Below are 22,777 nucleotides of genomic sequence, written 5' to 3'. Positions count from 1 at the left end.
TAGAGGGGGACTTCCCTGGTGGCTCAGTGGTAAAGAATCCACATGCAATGCAGGGGATGCAGATTTGATCCCTGTGTCAGGAAGATCTGGAGGAGGGCACAGCAACCCACTTCCCCACTTCAGTATTTTGCCTGGAGAGTCCCCATGGACAGAGGAGCCTGGCAGGCTATAATCCATGAGGTTGAAAAGAACTGGACATGATTCAAGTGACTGAGCACGCACACACTTGAATCTAGACGGGGGATTGCCTGGCTGGGTTGCAATCACAGGATACAGCTAGTGAACAGGAGGTGTGCTGACGCATGGGGGTGACAGGGAAGAAATTCCCTAACCTTTTCTGCCTTCACATGTTCATTTCCTTCCTCTTGTCTCCCACTGGCCGAGCCCAATGAGAAGAAGCTGGAAAGGGTGGTAGGGAAATATAGCCCCCAAAGACCAGCCTTAGAGGGTACAGAACAGAGATCAGAACAAGAGGCAGGCGGATGGGCAGAAGGAAGATTATTCCAGCTATTTTTGTCTCCTCTATCCAGGCTCTAAAGATCCACTGAGCTCATCCAAACCTGACTGGGATCAGAAGTACAACTAAGAGAACAGAAAATGGTCTTTCCCTCCAGGCAGAGTCTATAAAAGTCATTTCAATAATTTTCAAGGATAACATACTGACACAGCTATAGGACTATAAGATAAAGACATAAGAAAAATATGACATTGACCATGAGACTCATAAAAAAAATCAAAGGTACCTTTTATTATGGTTTTATTCCCTTAACTATTAATGGTATAGGTACTGGATATTGGGTTAGTGAAGAATATTCTATAACAGGACAGAAAGAAAGCATTTCTTAAAAATTGATCTTCCATAAGCACTCTTGTCAGAGTATATTGGATGTGGTGAGGCACCATTCAGATTCCTTGTCAGGAATCAAGGTCTGAGTGCCCAGTGCTGGGAATGGTGTTGGTAGACAGGTCTCAACTGCCAGTGTTCTCAGGGGTGCCTTAGCCTGAAGGGAGACACTCACCCAAGGTCAGGCAACTTTTCCCTATCCCAGAACAACTCACATCCAATGACTGATTAACACAGGCCTATAAATGGTCTTCCCTGGTGGCTCAGATGGTAATGAATCTGGCCGCAATGCAATAGCCCTGGGTTTGATCCCTGGGTTGGGAAGATCCCCTGGAGAAGGGAATGGCAACCCACTCCAGTATTCTAGCCTGGAGAATCCCACGGATAGAGGAGCCTGGCAGGCTACAGTCCATGGGGTCGCAAAGATTCAGACACGACTGAGTGACTAACACTTTACTTTGGGGCTTCCCAGGTGGCACTAGTGGTAAAGAATCCACCTGCCAGTGCAGGAGACATAAGAGATGCAGGTTGGATCCTTGGGTCTGGAAGACTCCCTGGAGGAGGAAATGGCAACCTACTCCAGTATTCTTGCCTCTAGAATCCCATGGACAGAGGAGCCTGACAGGCTACAGTGCATTAGGTCACAGAGTCAGACACAACTGAATGACTTAGCATTCATGCATAAAGGGAGAGGTCTCTCACCCCAAGTAAGGACAGTTTTGAAGGTCTAGGCCATCTTCAGAACAGAACCCCCTTAGGGATGGCTCAGGCTTCCAGAGAGACTACATGTCAACTTGGCATTTCTCTCTGTATAATCCTGTTTATTTCTCTTTCCTTTCATAGGTTGACCCCAAAAGCACTAAGAAAAGCCCTAAATGCTGATCTTCATGTCAGAGTCTGCTTTCCTAAAACCCAACCTGCATCACAGAGAACCTCTAACAAATAACACTTGTATTTCTCCATATTGCTGAACCTGCCCGCTATTGCAAACCAGCTAAACAAAGGGATTATTTTGCTGCCAGTATTTCATTAAACTCTCTGCATGTTACTTTCCCTTTTCCAAGTTTCTAGTTTTGCTCTTGAAATGTACTTGAGAAAATTAATAGACTTGGATCCTTTTTTTAAAAAAAAAATCAAAGCACAGTAAGTCTTGTACCAGGAAAACCAGAGTAGAGGGCAGCAGGGAGAACTATTAAAAAGGAATGAATGACCTAAGAAAAACAAGTACCAGAGCTATACCCACACACACACACACACAAAAACCTCTTTTAACTCTGAAAAAAGAAAGAGATGAAAGAGAATGTAATAAATTCAACAGATTTAGAGGTCCAGTGAAAACCACACTTAATCCACACTTATCCAGTGGATACCTGATCCCATGGATACCACAGACTTCTTGCACTGGAAATTTGCTTCCGTTAGGAATCAGAAACCTTTTCCTCTGGGGCAGTACTACCATAGGACACCAAATGGCTGCAGATTCCTTCCACACTTTCTGAGTCCTTCCCTCAGAGCCTGTCAAGGCCAGAGAAGTCAAGAGCCTTCTTTAGTTTGATGCAAATGGTCAGCCCTGAAAAATGACAATAAATTCAGGTCATTTTCTGTGATAATCAAATAGTAATAGGTAACTTTCAAGTGTTATGCATGTGCAAGACTTTATGCTAAATGATTTAATAATATTTCATTTAAGGAGAAAAGGGAAGATGCTGAGAACTGTACATCATGTATGAGGGTATGTCAGTTAGCAAATGATTATGGCTATCAGAAAAAAAGAAAGAAATCAAAGAGGAGCCATAGTGGCTTTGCAGTGTGTTGAGTTGGCTGGGCTGAACAACATTTCCCAACATTCCTTTTTCTGAATGTTTCAGGTTAGGCTGGACCACAAGGTAGATTCTCCTGAGAGACCTGGAGTGCAGTCCTTCTGCAGGGCTAACAATGTAGCTCAAGCACACTGTCACAGAGCATTTTGTTGACCTGAGACAGTGGTTGGGTCCGCAACTTCTCCGTCTTTCCCCAAATCCTTCAAATCTGCTAGAGTGATAGGCTCTACATACGGGCTAAGGCTTATATGATTTGAACTTCCTATAAGAACCAAAGCAGGGAGTATCCAAGTTTTCTTATCAGCCTGCCCAGGTGTGGGGCAGAGCGGAAAGGGTGTGGTGGGGATTGGGTGCTCTCAGCTAAAACAAAAATGGAGTCAATCTCTTTATTAGAAGCATCTTTGACTAATGGACCAGGGATGGGGGTTTTAACCTTATGACAAAGGGCCTTGGCCTCTCTAGAGCATTCACACCACCAAGATCAGAGGTAAGAAGAGTGGACATGGACTTCAGTCCATCTTGGAGGGCCCCAGCTCATGCTTGTGGGTCCCAGCTTCATCTTGCTTGACCCCACTTTATATCCATCTTCCCTTCAGGATTTCCTTAGCTTTGGACTTCAAGCTCCAGTAGCAGGTGCAACGACAACAACGTTAGAAGAATACTTAACCAGCTCTCCCCAGTGTACATGGCCAAATCCCTAAAATAAATGTGTGTGTGTGTGTGTGTTTATACACTCCTGATTCTGCCTAGCTGATTGAACTGATTCAGAAACCCCAAATCTTACTTGTTTGGGGGATGGGAACATGCATCAAAAACGGTTTAACTTCTTTGACCACGTGATACTCTCCTTTAGTATGTTTGATCATTCTCACTGGGTTCCCAATTAAGAATGTGGGTGTTCAAGGTCCCTGCGCCTACATTTATACTCTCTATATGACAGCTCAGCTGAACTGCTGGCAGCTCTCTGACCAGATATTAATATTCTCATATCCAAAATGCAATGGTCTGGGGTGAAGGCCAAGTCCAACCACCAGAGGAGAGACTCTGGTCAACTGTACTGTTAGCCATGATCACCTGGTTTGTCTGGCAGTGTGTATGGTCCCCTTGGGCAATCTTCCATCTTTATTAGTCTCATTTTGAGAATAGATCATGTGTACAACTGGTGAGATTTTTCTTTTCAAAGACAGATTCTAGACGTTGAGAGTGTATCAATCACTACATATTTTTTATTAAAAACCAATTCTCAAGGCCCTCACCATGCAGTATACTTTCTAACTTTTAGATCACAGGGTCTAACTGTGTCAGTCATGCTATCTACATGTGGATGGATTTCTTCCCTTTCATTTTTCTCTGATTTCTATTACTTACCATATTAAAAGCACAGTGTTTTACTACAATGCCCAATCTGTGCCAAGTGAATATTTTTCATACTTACAGACAGAATTTAAAACTGCCAGGATTTAAAAGCTCAAGTTCTTATCAAGGCAAATGATTACAGTCATTTATGTAATTTTTGTTGACTTTGATCTCCATGTCATAAAAATTAATGCCTATAAGTTGCTTTATGGTCCCACAGAGATGGATAGTGAAAGAAAGAGGAAACATGCCTGCTCTGTTAGGGGATATGTTGAGAACTGATCATGTAAGTAAAAATCCAGATTAAAATCAATGCTATTAAGAGGCAAAAAAAAAGAAAATGGGATAAAGAAGCATTAAACAAATTATACTGAGGGAGAAACATAAACTCTACATTAGACAGGTCTGTTAACAAAAAGATAGAATACTAAATTATTATGACTCTAAACTTAGCTGAATGATTGTAGTCATTTTTCAACTCCTGTTTACCAAGTCAAATTAGAAAAATAAACTTGCACAATGAGAATAAAGGAAGCACTGAAAAATAAGTATTGGCAAAATGCAGGTGGGGCGTATTTAGAGTAAATGTGAACATAAACATTTGGTCTGGATGATATGCATCCTAGCATAACAAGAAAATTAGCAAACATCAATTGAATTGCTTATAATTATCTTTAAACAAAGCACTCAAGACATACCATGAGATTAGAGGAAGATAGATGTGGTATCATTCCACAGAGCAGATGACAATGGCTGAGCCAGCTATTGTAATTCAGAGACTCTACCTTAGCAATATAATGAAACAAATATAATAAAATGAAAAATCTTTAAACAGTTAGAACACAATGGGATCATAAGCAAAAGATAAGATGGGCTTACCAAGAAAATATCACATTAGACTGAAGTCATAGATTTTTGCCAACAAATGAGAAAATCAATGACAGAAGGAAATGAAGTAAATGCTTTATAATTGGCCTTTGGTGAAGCTTATGACAAATTTTCATAAAATTCTACTTCTTAAATTGGTTTGAATCGGCTTAGAGATGAATATAGTCACCTGAACTGAAAATTGGTTGCCTGGTTGAAGGAATATGCCTAAAAGGCTCTGACGAGGATGAGTATTTATAACTTTTAATACTCCTAGACTTTCCTATTTCTTTCAAGGCCTTGATGAAAATGAGGGTAAATTTACAGATTTAGGCAATGCCCAAACACAGCCACTTAATTTTATATTTTTAGCCAAATGAACAGAGGTGCATCTATCTGAAGAAGACAGATGTAGAAGGAAATGAAGGAACTAGAGAAAAATAAAACACTCTGATAGAGGCATAAAGTACATAATATTGGCTGTTTCTGATGATAACTATGTAAACAGATGGAGATCGGGTTTGTTTGGGTTTTTCCTTCACTTTGGTTGAGTTATCATCTGTACACATTATGGATTAAAAACCACTAAGACCTTGACCCTTGAATGATTCCCCTGCCATCTCCCCCCCTTTTTTTTTTTAACTGCCCAGCTACTCTTCTCATTCTCTCATGTGAGCATCCTCCTTGTCCACGGAAAAGAGCTGTTGGGAAGCTACCCAAAGATGTACTTTGTGCAACAATAAAGGCCAGAGACCTGCTCTGGTTTCAAAAACCAGGTGAAAGTTAGAAAATTAGAGCCTGGGAGCTGGTTCTCCCTCATCTGGCAGGTGGGAACTGGTGAAGAACAAAATTCATCTTCCAGTATCCCAGGGTGTGAGTTAGGACCTCTCATTCACTGGGACACAGAAGTGATGAATACATAGTAGGATTTTGTAAGATGCCTTCAAATTAGGTCACCTAATCTGATACAGAAAGTAGGAGAAACCATGGAAATGGATAAGCTGAGTGGCAGAGAAGAAGGCTTGAACTAGCTTAGAGGATCAGCAGGAGATCATCTGGGATTTAGGAAAGCAAGCAGGGGAAACAATGTACTAAGAGAAAAGGCTACATGTAAAGACACAGAAGCAAGTGCATGCTGAAGTTCAGGACAGCTGTAGGCAATCTGGTATTAGATTGACTACACACCCAACACTCACCACACCACCATAGCTTACAGGACCTGCATGGTCTAGCCCACATCTAATTCTTCTACTTCCTTGCTGCATATCCTGTTGGGAGACAATTCCCTACAGACCTCTCAAGTTTCTGCATTTCTTGCAAGCAGAGGTACTTACCCTTCCGTTCCAGACTATCTTTCCAAGGGTTATTGTATAGGGCATTGTCCTGGAAGTTACAGATGATGTCTCCTTGTAGGGTAGGTTTGCGTACGTATTGTCCAGTGTAATAAAAACAACATGTACCTCCAGACTGAAGGAAATGACAACCCACTCCAGTATTCTTGCCTGGAAAATCCTAAGGACTGAGGAGCCTGGCAGACTACAGTCCATGGGATTGCAGAGAGTCAGACATGACTGACTACGCAAGCATGCCCTCCAGATCAAAGGCCAAGCAGGTCTATTTCTAATTTTAAAAGGCTCAGATTCCCAAAGCTCAGGATTCCTCAATGGTGGCACAAATTCACCATGTGTTCAGCCCCACTGGACCTCTCCATGTTGCCTCTGTGACTCTGGTGATGGGCAGGGGGAATGATGCAACACGAAGCTCCTGCTGTTTAATGTGTCAGGACTAATAGAACTTTTGTCTCTGATTCTGAGACATTTTGTCTTCTGTCAGTTTCTATAAGATGGTGGCAGGCTAACGTTTTTGGGGTACAGTTCAGTCCAGTCACTGAGTCGTATCCAACTCTTTGCGACCCCATGAACCTCAGCAAGCCAGGCCTCCCTGTCCAGCACCAACTCCCGGAGTCTACCCAAACTCATGTCCATTGAGTCAGTGATACCATCCAATGATCTCATCCTCTGTCGTCCCCTTCTCCTCCTGCCTTCAATCTTTCCCAGCACCAGGGTCTGTTCAAAAGAGTGAGCTCTTCACATCAGGTGGCCCAGTTTAGAGTTTCAGCTTCAACATCAGTCCTTCCAATGAACACCCAGGACTGATCTCCTTTAGGATGGACTGGTTGAATCTCCTTGCAGTCCAAGGGACTCTCAAGAGTCTTCTCCAACACCACAGTTCAAAAGCATCAATTCTTTGGCCCAGTTTAGAGTTTCAGCTTCAACATCAGTCCTTCCAATGAACACCCAGGACTGATCTCCTTTAGGATGGACTGGTTGAATCTCCTTGCAGTCCAAGGGACTCTCAAGAGTCTTCTCCAACACCACAGTTCAAAAGCATCAATTCTTTGGCCCAGTTTAGAGTTTCAGCTTCAACATCAGCCCTTCCAATGAACACCCAGGACTGATCTCCTTTAGGATGGACTGGTTGAATCTCCTTGCAGTCCAAGGGACTCTCAAGAGTCTTCTCCAACACCACAGTTCAAAAGCATCAATTCTTTATAGTCCAATTCTCACATCCATACATGACCACTGGAAAAACCATAGCTTTGACTAGACGGACCTTGGCTGGCAAAGTAATGTCTCTGCTTTTTAATATGCTGTCTAGGTTGGTCATAACTTTCCTTCCAAGGAGTAAGCGTCTTTTAATTTCATGGCTGCAATCACCATCTGCAGTGATTCTGGAGCCCCCAAAATAAAGTCTGACACTGTTTCCACTGTTTCCCCATCAATTTGCCATGAAGTGGTGAGACTGGATGCCATGATCTTAGTTTTCTGAATGTTGAGCTTTAAGCAAACTTTTTGACTCTCCTCTTTCACTTTCATCAAGAGGCTTTTTAGTTCCTCTTCACTTTCTGCCATAAGGGTGGTGTCATCTGCATATCTGAAGTTATTGATATTTCTCCGGCAATCCTGATTCCAGCTTGTCCTTCTTCCAGTCCAGCGTTTCTCATGATGTACTCTGCATATAAGTTAAATAAGCAGGGTGACAATATACAGCCTTGATGTACTCCTTTTCCTATTTGGAACCAGTCTGTTGTTCCATGTCCAGTTCTAACTGTTGCTTCCTAATCTGCATACAGGTGTCCCAAGAGGCAGGTCAGGTGGTCTGGTATTCCATCTCTTTCAGAATTTTCCACAGTTGATTGTGATCCACACAGTCAAAGGCTTTGACATAGTCAATAAAGCAGAAATAGATGTTTTTCTGGAACTCTCTTGCTTTTTCCATGATCCAGCGGATGTTGGCAATTTGATCTCTGGTTCTTCTGCCTTTTCTAAAACCTGCTTGAACATCTGGAAGTTCACGGTTCACATATTGCTAAAGCCTGGCTTGGAGAATTTTGAGTATTACTTTACTAGCGTGTGAGATGAGTACAACTGTGCAGTAGTCTGAGCATTCTTTGACAATGCCTTTCTTTGGGATTGGAATGAAAACTGACCTTTTCCAGTCCTGTGGCCACTGCTGAGTTTTCCAAATTTGCTGGCATATTGAGTGCAGCACTTTCACAGCATCATCTTTTAGTATTTGAAATAGCTCAACTGGAATTCTATCACCTCCACTAGCTTTGTTCATAGTGATGCTTCCTAAGGCCCACTTGACTTCACATTCCAGGATGTCTGGCTCTAGGTGAGTGATCACACCATCGTGATTATCTGGGTCGTGAAGATCTTTGTTGTACAGTTCTTCTGTGTATTCTTGCTACCTCTTCTTAATATCTTCTGCTTCTGTTAGGTCCATACAATTTCTGTCCTTTATTGAGCCGATCTTTGCATGATATGTTCCCTTGGTATCTCTAATTTTCTTGAAGAGATCTCTAGTATTTCCCATTCTACTGTTTTCCTCTATTTCTTTGCATTGATCTCTGAGGAAGGCTTTCTTATCTCTCCTTGCTATTCTTTGGAACTCTGCATTCAGATGCTTTATCTTTCCTTTTCTCCTTTGCTTTTCACTTCTCTTTTTTGTCACAGCTATTTGTAAGGCCTCCTCAGACAGCCATTTTGATTTTTTGCATTTCGTTTTCTTTGGGATGGTCTTGATCCCTGTCTCCAGTACAATGTCACGAACCTCCGTCCATAGTTCATCAGGCACTCTGTCTATCAGATCTAGTCCCTTAAATCTATTTCTCACTTCCACTGTATAAGCATAAGGGATTTGATTTAGGTCATACCTGAATGGTCTAGTGGTTTTCCCCACTTTCTTCAATTTAAGTCTGAATTTGGCAATAAGGATTTCATGATCTGAGCCACAGTCAGCTCCTATGTATAGTAGAATCTTAGAACCATCACCAGGGACTCACCATCACTTTCTAAACTCTAGTCACATTCAACATCCTTAGATCAGAAAAATGGAGATTAAGAGTAGGAAGAGCTATCACTACATACGTATCAGAATGGCTAAAATAAAAGAAGAGTGACAACACTAAATACAGGTAAGAATGAAGAAAAATTAGATCATTCGTACTGATAGGAATGTAAAATGGTACAGCCACTGTAGAAACAGTAAGGCAGTTTTCTCAAAAACTAAATATGTAATACCATACAATCCAGTCATTATGCTCCTGAGCCTTTAGCCCAGAGAAATGAAAACTATGTTCTCATTAAAACCAGTATATGAATGTTTATTCCAGTTTCATCTGCCGCATCCAAAAACTGGAAAAAAAGGCTACGTGCCTTCAATAGATGAATGGTTGGCAGAACCTGGGTATATCCATACCATGGAACACTACTCAGTCATTAAAAAGAAACTATTGTTACACAGAACAGCTTGGAAGAATCTCAAGAAAATTATCTTGCATTAAAAAGAGTCAGTCCCAAAAGATTACATACATGTTGTAAGATTTCCACTTATATAACATTTTAAATGACAAAGTTTTAGAAATGGAGATTAGTGCTTTTCAGGAGTTGGAAATAGGGGTGAAAAGCAGAGAAAGGCTGATGTTGTTATGAAGCAGTTTCATAAAGGATCTTTGTAGTGATAAAACTTCTCACTATCCTGACTCTAGTGGTAGATGTGTGTGTGTGTGTGTGTGTGTGTGTATGTGTGTGTTAGTTGCTTAGTTATGTCTGACTCTTTGCAACCCCATAGACTGTAGCCCACCAGGCCCCTCTGTCCATGAATTCTCCAGGCAAGAACACTGGAGTGGGTTGCCATTTCCTTCTCCAAAAGGAACTACAGAAAGAAAGAAAGTGAAGTCACTCAGTCGTGTCCGACTCTTGGCAACCCCAAGGACTGTAGCCTACCAGGCTCCTCTGTCCATGGAATTTTCCAGGCAAGAGTACTGGAGAGGGTTGCCATTTCCTTCTCCACTAGTGGTAGATACATGAGCCTAAACATGTGATAAAATTTCAAAGAATTAAATACACACATACACATGAGCACAAGTAAGCCTGGAGAATTACAAGTAGGATCAGCTGGTTTTATCAATGCCATTATCCTATTAGTAATGTTATACTATTGTTTTATATAATGTCTCCATTAGGGGAAACTGGGAAAAAAGTACATGGGATCTCTCTGTATTATTTCTTTTTTTTTTTTTTTAATAATTCTATTAAATCTAAAACTATCCCTGTAAAAATTGAAATTAAAAACTTCTGGGACATGCCAAAGATACTTTCTTTGCATAAGGAAGAAAATCTATCAAAAAATATTTCAAGGCAGAAACAGAAAAAGTCATGTCACTTCCTGTTTACATCACATCAAGTCTAACCAGTTATACACTGCTACAGCATTACATGATTTCACATTTATTTTTTGAGAACTTTGATGAATATCTCTTGCCTTACTGTACCATAAGCTTCTTTATGGCAGGACCGTGTCTGGTTTGCTCTAGGGCTTGGCAGGTATTAAGTGATCAAATATAATTTGTTGTTATTCATTTGCAAAGGTGTGTTTGACTCTTTGCAATCCCATGGACTTTAGCACACCAGGCTTCCCTGTCCTTCAACCGTCTCCCAGAGTTTGTTTAAACTCATGTCCACTGTGTCAATGATGCCACCCAACTATCTCATCCTCGCCCGTCCTCTTCTCCTTTTGCCTCCAATCTTTCCGAGCATCTTTTCTGAGGGTCTTCTCCAGTGAGTCAGCTCTTTGCATCAGGTGGACAAAGTGTGGAAGCTTTAGCTTCAGCATCAGTCCTTCCAATGAACATTCAGGGTTGATTTACTTTAGGACTGACTGGTTTGACCTCCTTGCAGTCCAAAGGACCATCAAGAGTCTTCTCCAGCACCACAATTTGAAAGCATCAATTCTTCAGCACTCAGCCTTTCTTATGGCCCAGATGTCACATCTGTACATGACTACTGGAAAAACCATAGCCTTGACTACACAGATCTTTGTCGGCATAGTGATGTCTCTGATTCTGAATACACTGTCTAGGTTTGTCATGGCTTTTCTTTCAAGGAGTAAGCGTCTTTTAATTTTGTGGCTGCAGTCACTGTCTGCAGTGATTTTGGAGCCCAAGAAAATAAACTCTGTCGCTGTTTCCACTTATTCCCCATCTATTTGCCATTAAATGATGGGACCAGATGCCATGATCTTAGTTTTTTGAATGCTGAGTTTTAATTTAACAAATTAATAAAGGAAGTTTCAAGAGGTAATATTAAAGAAACAGAACTTTACAAACATGAATATAATATTTTAAGTAGCGATAATGTCAAAGAAAGTTCCAGGATAACAGGTGAACAAGTACTCCCAAGAGTCAGACTGACCAGGGTTCACATTCTGATTCTGCCACTTATCTGATAGGTATGCTGTGCTTAGTTGCTCAGTCGTGTCCAACTCTTTGTGACCCCATGGAGTAGCCCACCAGGCTCCTCTGTCCATGGAATTCTCCAGGCAAGAATACTGGAGAGGGTTGCCATGCCCTCCTCCAGGGGATCTTCCGAACCCAGGATCGAACCCAGGTCTCCCGCATTGCAGGCTGATTCTTTACCATCTAAGCCACCAGGGAACCCTGTTGGATAGGTAACTAGGCACCTACGTTTATTTTCTCATCTCTGCAGCATGAAGGGATTAATGGCATCCATCCTAGAGGGTTGTTATAAGAACCAAGATTATATAGGGAAAGCATAGGACTTAGAAAACAGAAGATGTTTAATAAATGCAGCTGCTTCCTCTACTACAGTTATTACTAACACCACTGACACTTGATTACAAAGCCAGTTGTTTCAACTGAAGAAAGGAGACACAGGCCAGAGGGTTTTGAAGAGATTAAAAAAAAATTTCCAACAAGTCTTTCAATAGCAAAAATGTTTTACAAGTATATTTTTCTACTGGGAGAAAAAAAAATAATAAAGTAGTTAAATAAAATCTTTCTTAAAAAGCTTTCATATTCATCAAGGTATATCACATTGTGGGCCATAAAATATACTTCTACACATTTGAAAGACTAGAAAACATATAGTTTGTTCTTATCCCACAATGGAATTAAAATATAAGTCCAGGAACAGAAATATAGCTGAAAAATTTCCCAAATATTTGAAGGTTAAACAATGCACTTCCAAATGACACAAGGACCAAAGAAGAAGTTATAAGAGAAATGAAAACGCATTTTGAGCTACATGAGCACAGCTAAAGGACAAAGACAATGAAATGGAGAAAAGACAGTCTTTTTAGAAGTGGTGCTAAAACAAGTGGATGTTTACATGCAACAAACAAAATAAACAAACAAAAAATCCTATATACACAGGCCTTATACCTTTCACAAAAATTACCTCAAAATGGAGTGTAGCCCTACAAGTAAATGCAAAAGTATTTTCTTCTAGAAAAGAGCAAAGTAGAAAATCTACATGAACTTGTATTTGTTGGTGAGTTTTCAGATACAACACTAAAAGCATGATTCATGAAAGAAAAAATTGGGAAGTCGGAGTTTATTAAAATAAAAACTTTCTGCTCTGTGTAAGATGCTATTAAAAGAATGAAAAGGCAAGCTAGAGTCTTGGAGAAAATATGTGGAAAATGCACATCTGATAAAGGACTTGTACCCAAAACATAGAAAAAAATTCTTACAATTCAACACTAGCAACCAGCATTTAAAAAACAGACAAAAGATCTGAACAGGCTCTTCACCAAAAATGATACATGGAACAAAGTCAGCATATGAAAAACCTATATGAGAAAAGAGTATAAAAAGACTATATACACACACACACACACATATACACACATATGTATAGAGTATGGGCTTCTCAGGTGGCTCAGTGCTAAAGAATCCACCTGCCAATATAGGAGATGTAGGTTCGATCCCTGTGTCAGGAAGATCCCCTGGAAGGAAGTGGCAATCCACTCCAATATTCTTGCCTGGGAAATCCCATGGACAGAGGAGCCTGGTGGGCTACAGTCCATGGGGTCACTAAAGAGTCAGACTTGACTTAGGGACTAAACCACCATCCCCATATACAGTATGTGTGTGTGTATATATATATATATATATAATCACTTTGCATATATATATATATATATACACACACACACACACACACACACACTCTGAATCACTTTGAAACTAACAAAACATTGTAAACCAATTATACTCCAATAAAATAAAACATATGGAAAGATTCTCAACAGCATTTATCATTGCTGCTACTGCTGCTGCTAAGTCGCTTCAGTCGTGTCCGACTCTGTGCGACCCCATAGACGGCAGCCCACCAGGCTCCCCCGTCCCTGGGATTCTCCAGGCAAGAACACTGGAGTGGGTTGCCATTTCCCTCTCCAATGCATGAAAGTGAAAAGTGAAAGTGAAGTCACTCAGTCGTGTCCGACTCTTAGCGACCCCATGGACTGTAGCCCACCAGGCTCCTCCATCCATGGGGTTTTCCAGGCAAGAGTGTTGGAGTGGGGTGCCATTGCCTTCTCCAGCATTTATCATTAAGGAATTACAAATTAAAACATTTGTGACTTTATAGAGGAAAATTTTGGCAAATGCTCTCTTAGCCAGACAATCTATATTAAAGATGCTGTTCAGTCACTCAGTCGTGTCTGACTAGAGATGTCATATTGATTGTCCTCTACCTGAAGTCTAATCATGAGCAAAACACCAGACAGCTCCCAAATAAACAGCATTCTATAAAATACAAAAATCCTCAAAACTGTCATGGTAATCAAAAACAACAAAAGTCCGAGAAGTTGTCACGGTGAAAGGAACCTAAAGAGACATGTAATATAATACTGAACCCTAGACGGGATCTTGGAAGAGAAAAAGGAACACTAGGAAAAAACTAGGGAAATTTGAATCAGTATGGACTTTTAATAACCATGTATCAACATCATTACTTGTAGCAAATGTACCATACTTATTTTTTTTTTAGTCTCTAAGTCGTGTGCAACTCTTTTGCGACCCTATGGACTATAGCCCACCAGGCTTCTCTGTCCATGGGATTTCCAAAGCAAGAATACTGGAGTGGGTTGCCATTTCCTTCTCCAGGGGATCTTCCCGACCCAGGGATCAAATCTGAGTCTCCTGCATTGGCAGGGGATTTTTGTTACCACTGAGCCACCAGGGAAGCTATACTAATGTTAGATGTTAACAATAGGGGAAATTGGATATGGGATATATGAAAATTCTCTTGACTAGTTTTTGCAATTTTTCAAAAAAAGTTTTGGCTTTTTTTTAAGCCTTGTTTAATGGATAGGGAGCTTCAGTGTTTCAAGATGAATAAGTTCTGCAGCTCTGTTGTATAATAATGTGACTCAACATTACTGAATTTTACACTTAAAAATGGTTAAGATGGTAAATTTTATGTTATGTGCTTTTTACCACAAGTAAAGGTTAATAAAGGGTTTCCCAAGTGGCACTAGTGGTAAAGAAACTGCCTGCCAATGCAGGAGACAAAAGAGATGCAGGTTCGATCCCTGGGTGGGGAATATCCCCTGGAGGAGGGCTGGCAACCCACTCTAGTATTCTTGCCTGGAAAATCCCCATGGACAGAGGAGCCTAGAGTCTCAAAGAGTTGGACATGACAAACCAGTTAGCACACACACAAAGGTAAATAAAATTTTTAAAACCTCATTTCACTTTTAAAACAAAAGTTTCTCATTCTCTTCAATTAATTAAATATTAATTATTAAAAGACTATAGTAATTATTAGTATAGCTCTTAGCATCAATAGAATGCTTAATGTATTTACGAGCTGTGCTGAGCATTTCAAAAAAAATTCTTCAGTTGAAACCTCACAACAACTCCATTAGTTGGGTATTATTACAGCTGGCCTTTGAACAGTGTGGAGGGTGGGGTGCCAACTGTCCACCATTCACACAATTGAAAATATTAACACATGTATAACTTGATAGCCACCCCTCAATATATTGGGTTCCACATTCCTGGAGTCAACTCCAGACTGTGTTGTACCTATTTGGTGAAAAAGAGAAAAAAAAAAAAACCCACCTGTGCAGTTCAAACCCATGTTATTCAAGGGTCCAATGTACTACGCTTCCCATGTTACAGGTGGTAAATATGAAACCTTAAGTACATTGCTGCGGTCACAATGCTAGTAAGCGGTTCTAATTTCCAAAACAACTTGATACCAAAAATTCACATTCATGGTCACTTTGCTGTATTTGCAAATGTCACCTGCAGCAGTTCACAAACCCCCAGTTATTAAAACAAACAAACAAAAAGCCCACAAGAGTAAACAGGTAAATAAATGCCAACCCAGCAGAGCAGCCAGCCACTGACTTTGAATGCCTATGCATTTGTCATAAGGCATGCACACTATTTTGACCATTTTATAGATTACTGGTCCCCATTGTGATCCCATTAAAACCAATATTGGCCACTGTGATATAAACCACACTCCATCACTCACCCATATTCAATTTATCTTATAAAAACTGGAAGGAAAAAAATGCTATACCTTATAGACAGAAAAAATCCTAAAGGTAGTTCAGTTGAACCTTGAACATGGCTTGAACTGCATGAATCCATTTACTGTAAATAAGTAAAGAAGACCTGTAAGTACAGTACTAACTTCATCCGGGGTTGGTTGCATCTGCAGATACGGAACCGCTGATATGGAGGAATCGTAGGTAGGAAGGAATCCTGATACAAGGGCCTACTACAATAAATTATAGGAGAATTTTCCACAGCTCAGAGGGTTGGCACCCCTAATCCCCAGGTTGTTCAAGGATCAACTGTACATTTAAACAAGCGCTGTATTCCTAGGGAAATTAGATTATAAAAAGTGAAAATAAATGACCCAATCAAAAAATGGGCCAAAGAACTAAATAGACATTTCTCCAAAGAAGACATCCAGATGGCTAACAAACACATGAAAAGATGCTCAACATCACTCATTATCAGAGAAATGCAAATCAAAACCACTATGAGGTACCATTTCACACCAGTCAGAATGGCTGCGATCCAAAAGTCTACAAGTAATAAATGCTGGAGAGGGTGTGGAGAAAAGGGAACCCTCTTACACTGTTGGTGGGAATGCAAACTAGTACAGCCACTATGGAGAACAGTGTGGAGATTCCTTAAAAAACTGGAAATAGACATGCCTTATGATCCAGCAATCCCACTGCTGGGCATACACACTGAGAAAACCAGAAGGGAAAGAGACACGAGTACCCCAATGTTCATCGCAGCACTGTTTATAATAGCCAGGACATGGAAGCAACCTAGATGTCCATCAGCAGATGAATGGATAAGAAAGCTGTGGTACATATACACAATGGAGTAATATTCAGCCATTAAAAAGAATACATTTGAATCAGTTCTAATGAGGTGGATGAAACTGGAGCCTATTATACAGAGTGAAGTAAGCCAGAAAGAAAAACACCAATACAGTATACTAACACATATATATGGAATTTAGAAAGATGGTAACAATAACCCTGTGTACGAGACAGCAAAAGAGACACTGATGTATAGATCAGTCTTATGGACTCTGTGGGAGAGGGAGAGGGTGGGAAGATTTGGGAGAATGGCATTGAAACATGTAAAATATCATGTATGAAATGAGTTGCCAGTCCAGGTTCGATGCACGATACTGGATGCTTGGGGCTGGTGCACTGGGACGACCCAGAGGGATGGAATGGGGAGGGAGGAGGGAAGAGGGTTCAGGATGGGGAACACATGTATACCTGTGGCGGATTCATTTTGGCAAATCTAATACAGTTATGTAAAGTTTAAAACAAAATAAAATTAAAAAAAAAAAAAATAAAAAAAAAAAAATAAAAAGTGAAAATGAAAGTCACTTAGTCGTGTCCGACTCTTTGTGACCCCATGGACTATACGGTCCATGGAATTCTCCAAGCCAGACCAAGCCAGAATACCGGAGTGGGTAGCCTTTCCCTTCCCCAGGGGATCTTCCCAACCCAGGGATCGAATCCACGTCTCCCAAATTGCAGGCAGATTCTTTACCAGCTGAGCCATAAGGGATGCCTAAGAATACTGGAGTAGGCAGCTTATCCCTTCTCCAGTGGATCTTCCCGACCCAGGAATTAACGGGGTCTCCTGCATTGCAGGTGGATTCTTTACCAACTGAGCTATGAGGGAAGCCCTCAGGCTATAAAAGTTACATCCTAAATATATTTTCCCTTGGGAGTAGAAGAATCTTTGAACAAAGGGGAAAGTAATGCCTTTGAACAAATCTTTCACTTTTGTTTAAAAAGACCTGCATTTACCTGTCTAAGAAGCCCCATGCACTTGCCAGGCATGCGTTGTGACTGACTGGGAAACAACTGAAATGTTTGTGAAATTTTACAGCACTCTCCTGGCATTTAGAAAAAGGCAAAAAGCTCATATGAGGCTAAACTGGATAGTTCCTTGCAGGTTAAAGTTGGAAACATTTGAGGAAAACATTTCAAGCTCTGCCTAATGCAAAAATCAGCACCAATGCTGACTTTTAATATGGAAAACCATCAATCGCTAGAATAAGTCCCTGTGGGATGGAACCATGTGAATGGAACATGAAAAAATGCATAAATAATTTTGAATGGAAAGAGTGAACATGTTTTCTAACTTTGAAAGGGCTGCAGAATGTTAAGTCATAGTTCAAACTCTATGATTTTTTTTCCCTATCAGCTTGCAGTAATTTGAATCCTAAAGATTCTCACATGAAAGGAATGCATAACCTGTATTAACCAGGGTTCAAACTTCAATAGAGTTATTAGCTCCACCTTATTGATTATGTTAGTTGAAATTTCTCAATCTTTATTGGTGTTTTTTCCTCTGATTCCCCAGGATTGAGATAAGTGTGTTAAAATTTTCTATTATTAGTGTATTTCTATTTCACATCTCTAGTAGTTTCTGATTTCTGAAAGTCATTGCTGTGTTACTGGAGGAATTGGTAATAATAATAATTTTTGCATTTTCTTTGTGATTTTCAGACTTTAGTATTATAAAAATATTTTGATCTTCATCCTATTTTGCCTATATTGACCTGTAATTTTTTAATTACAATTGCCCAGCCTTTTAACCTTTAAAATTATTTAATTTTAGGTATGTCCCTTTTTGAGAGCTCTGTAGCTCAGAGGTTAAAACATCTGCCTACAATGTGGGAGACCTGGGTTCAATCCCTGGGTACAGTGGACAGCCAGATGTTGCTCTTGGGGGCAATATGAAAATCCTTTATATTTTTATCTTTTTTTTTTTTTGTAACAACTGAAATAAGCCCGATATGATCTATATGCTTGATCTCTGTTCTGTCATATTGTTTAATAATATTTTTATGGAATGTAGAAAATTGTTCATTATGTGGACATTTTTCTTGCCCCTTTCCTTTTTTAAGACGCATATTAAAGTATTTGATAGTAAAATAACATAATGTCCGAGATTTTCTTTAAAATACTTCAACCATAAAATTGGTGGTGGGAGGGCTACAGATAAAATAAGTATGGATAATGCTGATGGTTATTGAAGGTGGACACTAGGGTTCATTGCAGTTCTTACTTTTATGTATGTTTGGAAACTTTTGTTTTCAAAAGTGTTTTGCTTTTTAAACTGTTATAAAATGTTTTGTCTTTTTTAATTTATATGTAGTTTTGTGTGGTTTTTTTTTTTAATTTACTTTCATAATAGCCAAGTTGTATCTTCGTGAACGTAGACCTGAAATAATTAAAACTTAAGAGCTTCATAAAAAGAAGCGTTAGTCTCTAAATCAAATAAAGACTTTCTCTATTGCCCCAAGCTCTGCAGTAAATTATACATACTGTAAATGAGCACAGCTTCTTTTAAACTTACAAGAAACAATTTTGTCTTTGTGAGAGTTTTACAGCTACATCCAACAGCCTATAAAAAGCCTGTCTTGATGTGGTTCCCTTGGTGACAGGACATAATATATGTGTCCATTAAATTTGGAAATGTAATGAAGTGTAATAAAAATCTACTTCAGAAAAAATACACTTCTCAGCATATTTTTATTAATTAAAATATTGCACTGAGCATTTTTCATGTCTGCATGCCTGACAGCAAATATAAGCTTTGCCACAGATTAACTGTGACTCTTGAGTTTCATCCAATATTAATTGGTACAAAATAGGAAAGGCATTTTTGCAGAGAAAATATTTTGACTGGTAGCCCAGAGTGATTAATGGATAAACAGTTATGCTTCCTGAAGTGTGCATATACCATTTCAAATGCCACCAGCAATACGGATTTTGACATTTGTGTCTACAGGGGTAGAAACAGACTAGAAAGTGGATATCTTTAAGCCTTGGGAAAGAACTTCCTTACTGATGACTCCCTACTCCATCCTTGAAGACAGTGTCACTATTTTGCTTCTGGGGGAGGTATGGTATAATAAAAGTGGTTTAAGAAAACCCTGAACAAAATGGAGACACAGATGTAGGGAACAGACTATGGCTAACACGGAGGGAGTGGAATGTATTGGGAGATTGGGATTGACATATATACATTAGTATGTATAAAATAGATAATTAATGAGAACCTTGAAGTAGGAAACGGCAACCCACCCCAGTACTCTTGCCTCAAAAATTCCATAGGCAGAGGAGCCTGGTGGGCCACAGTCCATGGTGTCAAAAAGAGTCAGATACTACTGAGTGACTAAGCAATGAGACCTACTCAATGTAGCATAGGAAACTCTAAGTTCTCTGTGGTGACCTAAATGAGAAGGAAATCCAAAAATGAAGAGATATATGTATAGGTACAGCTGATTCCCTTTGCTATACAGCAGAAATTAACACAACATTGTACAGCAACTATACTCCAATACACATTAAAAAAAAAAAAGAAAAGCCTACATAAATTCAACTAACAACAACATAAGCAAAGAAAAAAACCACCTTAGTGTGCCTCTAGAGGCAAAGAAGTTAAGATAAAAAGTGGGGGTAGAGGAGAGGGAATCAAGGAGTAATAAGCAAAATCACTCTCACGTTCTACTTTGTTTTGTTCTTTAAACTTTAAGCGTTTTATTTTGTATTGGGGCATAGCCAGTTAACAATGTCGTGGTAGTTTCAGGTGAACAGTGAAGGGACACAGCCATCCATGTACACGTATACATTCTCCTCCAAACTTGCCTTCCATCCAGGCTGGCACATAACATTGAGTAGAGTTCCATGTGCTATGGAGTAGGACCTTGTTGGTTACCTGTTTTGAATAGAGCAGTGTGTACATGACCCTCCCCAACTCCCTAACTCTCCCTCCCCCCACCCTAGCAACGATAAGTTCATTTTCTTAATCTCACATTCTACTTTGGATGGCTAAAATCTGAAGCAGAAGGAGAGTAAAGAGACTTATTCTCGGGATGATGACCCGGTTATCTTCAGATGAGGAATAGAAAATTCTCAACTACTTCCATCTGAGCTCCTCTCTCTGTCTGTCTTCCCAAATTAACAACATCTCAATGGCTTTGACATATTTTAAATCATATTAAAAACACGTGGGCAAAGTGTGCATGGCTTCTACCCACCTTCTCCCCAAATCAACAAGAGTATGAGTGGCCTCTCATATATTAAGTTAATCTGAAAGATATTTGCTTTTTGAATTCTTGGGTAATTGCAATGTAATAATTATTGGAATCTTGACTGTCCTGGTTGCTGTTCCATGAAATATACCCAACCGATTTAAACCACATTGAGCAACTATTCAACCAAAGAACTAATGAGCTGGACTTACTAGGTCATAAACTCTTTCTCCTAATTTCTTTTTCAAAGTACTCATATAGGAGTCTCTTTACTTAACCACACCTTGATACCCTAGCCACATTTATGTGAATTACAGAAAATATCTGAAAATACCATTGTACTCACTTGAAACAGTGCCATACTCAAAAGGAAATGCTCAGGCACAGTATTTGTACCAAACACATCACTGAGGGCAGAATATAATATCATATTACTATCAGATGGTACTTATTTGCCTAGCTGCAGCAGAGAGAAAGCAAACGATGGCAATCCACAAATGTTTGGAAGTTCTCCAAAACAAGATTTTTTTCCCTACTGGCTTGAAGGTTTTTTTGGAAGTAGGGAACTCTTAAGAGTTGCCCATACGTCAAGGCAATAATGGAAAGCAAAAGAGATGAGGAAACTGAAGACCTTCCAAATCTGAAGGCTCTCAGGGCCATGAAACACAGCCAACAGCCAAAACCTATAGTTCACTTGGCAAGGCAGCATATGCGAGCATGCTCCTTTCACTAACCACATGGAGTGATTCTCTACCAAAATATATCAGAGGGCTCTCTGAGAGAACCCTAGTCAGGGTTCCCTGATTTCCAGCATGTAACACTCCAGCTCTGATCCAAAGTCTCTCTCGTCCCTAGTCCCTAATGCTTCATCTCACATTGAAGGCACTTATCAGACTGTCTATAACGGTCTCCTTGTCTATGCCTACCACCTACCAGACTGTGAGCCTCCTGACAGTGGGAGTGAAAGTGTTAGATGCTCGGTTGTGTCTGACTCTTTGTGACCCCATGGACTATAGCCCGCCAGGCTCCTCTGCCCATGGGATTATCCCAGGCAAGAACACAGAAGTGGGTTGCCATGCCCTCCTCCAGGGGATCTTCCCAACCCAGGGATCAAACCCACGTCTCCTGCGTCTCCTTCAGTGACAGGCAGATTCTTTACCACTGAGCCACCTGGGAAGGCCTCATTATCTGGATAGCAGATACATGAGGAGGCCTACTTTATTCTCTGCACTTGTTTGACTATTTGAAATATTACTGAATTGTTAAATTTGAATATAGGAAAAGAAAACACATATACCTAGTCACTAGTTCTGCCTATCTGTACCCATTTGCTTATTCATTTATTATTTTTTCTTAAAAATATTTCTCTTTATTTATAGATATTAACCAGGGCACACAAGCTCTTTGATCTTTGGTGTGACGTGTGGGATCCTTAGTTGCAGCATACAAACTCTTTGTTGCACCATGTGGCACTTAGTTCCCTGACTAAAGATCAAACCCAGACCCCCTGCACTGGGAGCACAGAGTCTTAGCCACTGTGCCATTGGACCACCAGGGAAGTCCTTATTCATTCATTCTTAGCATATTTTTTCAGTGCCTATAAAGTACCAGGTTTGTGGTAGGCAATGGGCAAGAAGTAACGAACAAAACAGAAATTGCTTTTGCACTCTCAGAACTTAATTTCTATTGGGCTTGGGAAAAGACAATAAATTAGTAAATGAATACAGACACCAGGCAATCTTGGGTTTTAGTAGTGCTTGGAGAGAAAATAAACCAGATGATATAAGAGAGTGACTAGAAGGAGAGAGGGGATACATTTCTGGTAGACAGGGAAGGCCTCATTGAGGTGGTAACTTTGACCAGGATAAATGTAGAAGAGGAAAGAGAGGTCATGGGTAGCCCATGAAGGCAGGAAGGGGCTGGGGTAGGACCATGGAGGGACTTAATGGATGCTGCAAGGAATTCAGATTTCA

At 40.1% G+C, this 22,777-nt stretch overlaps 1 long non-coding RNA gene across 8 annotated transcripts in view; it reads right to left on the bottom strand.

Annotated features, from left to right (window-relative positions):
• Positions 1-22,777, bottom strand: part of LOC102413604 — a 347,952-nt gene that overhangs the window by 256,970 nt on the left and 68,205 nt on the right. For 2 of the 8 annotated variants that reach the window (XR_003103454.2, XR_003103459.2), the window contains exon 2: positions 15,792-15,865. The exons of the other annotated variants lie outside the window; for them this stretch is intronic. This is a non-coding gene — a long non-coding RNA (uncharacterized LOC102413604). The remainder of the gene's footprint in view (positions 1-15,791; positions 15,866-22,777) is intronic. 8 annotated transcript variants of the gene reach the window in all.

This window comes from Bubalus bubalis, chromosome 15, assembly GCF_019923935.1.
Source record: "Bubalus bubalis isolate 160015118507 breed Murrah chromosome 15, NDDB_SH_1, whole genome shotgun sequence".
NCBI lineage: Eukaryota > Metazoa > Chordata > Mammalia > Artiodactyla > Bovidae > Bubalus > Bubalus bubalis.
This window is presented reverse-complemented; position numbering and strand designations above follow the sequence as displayed.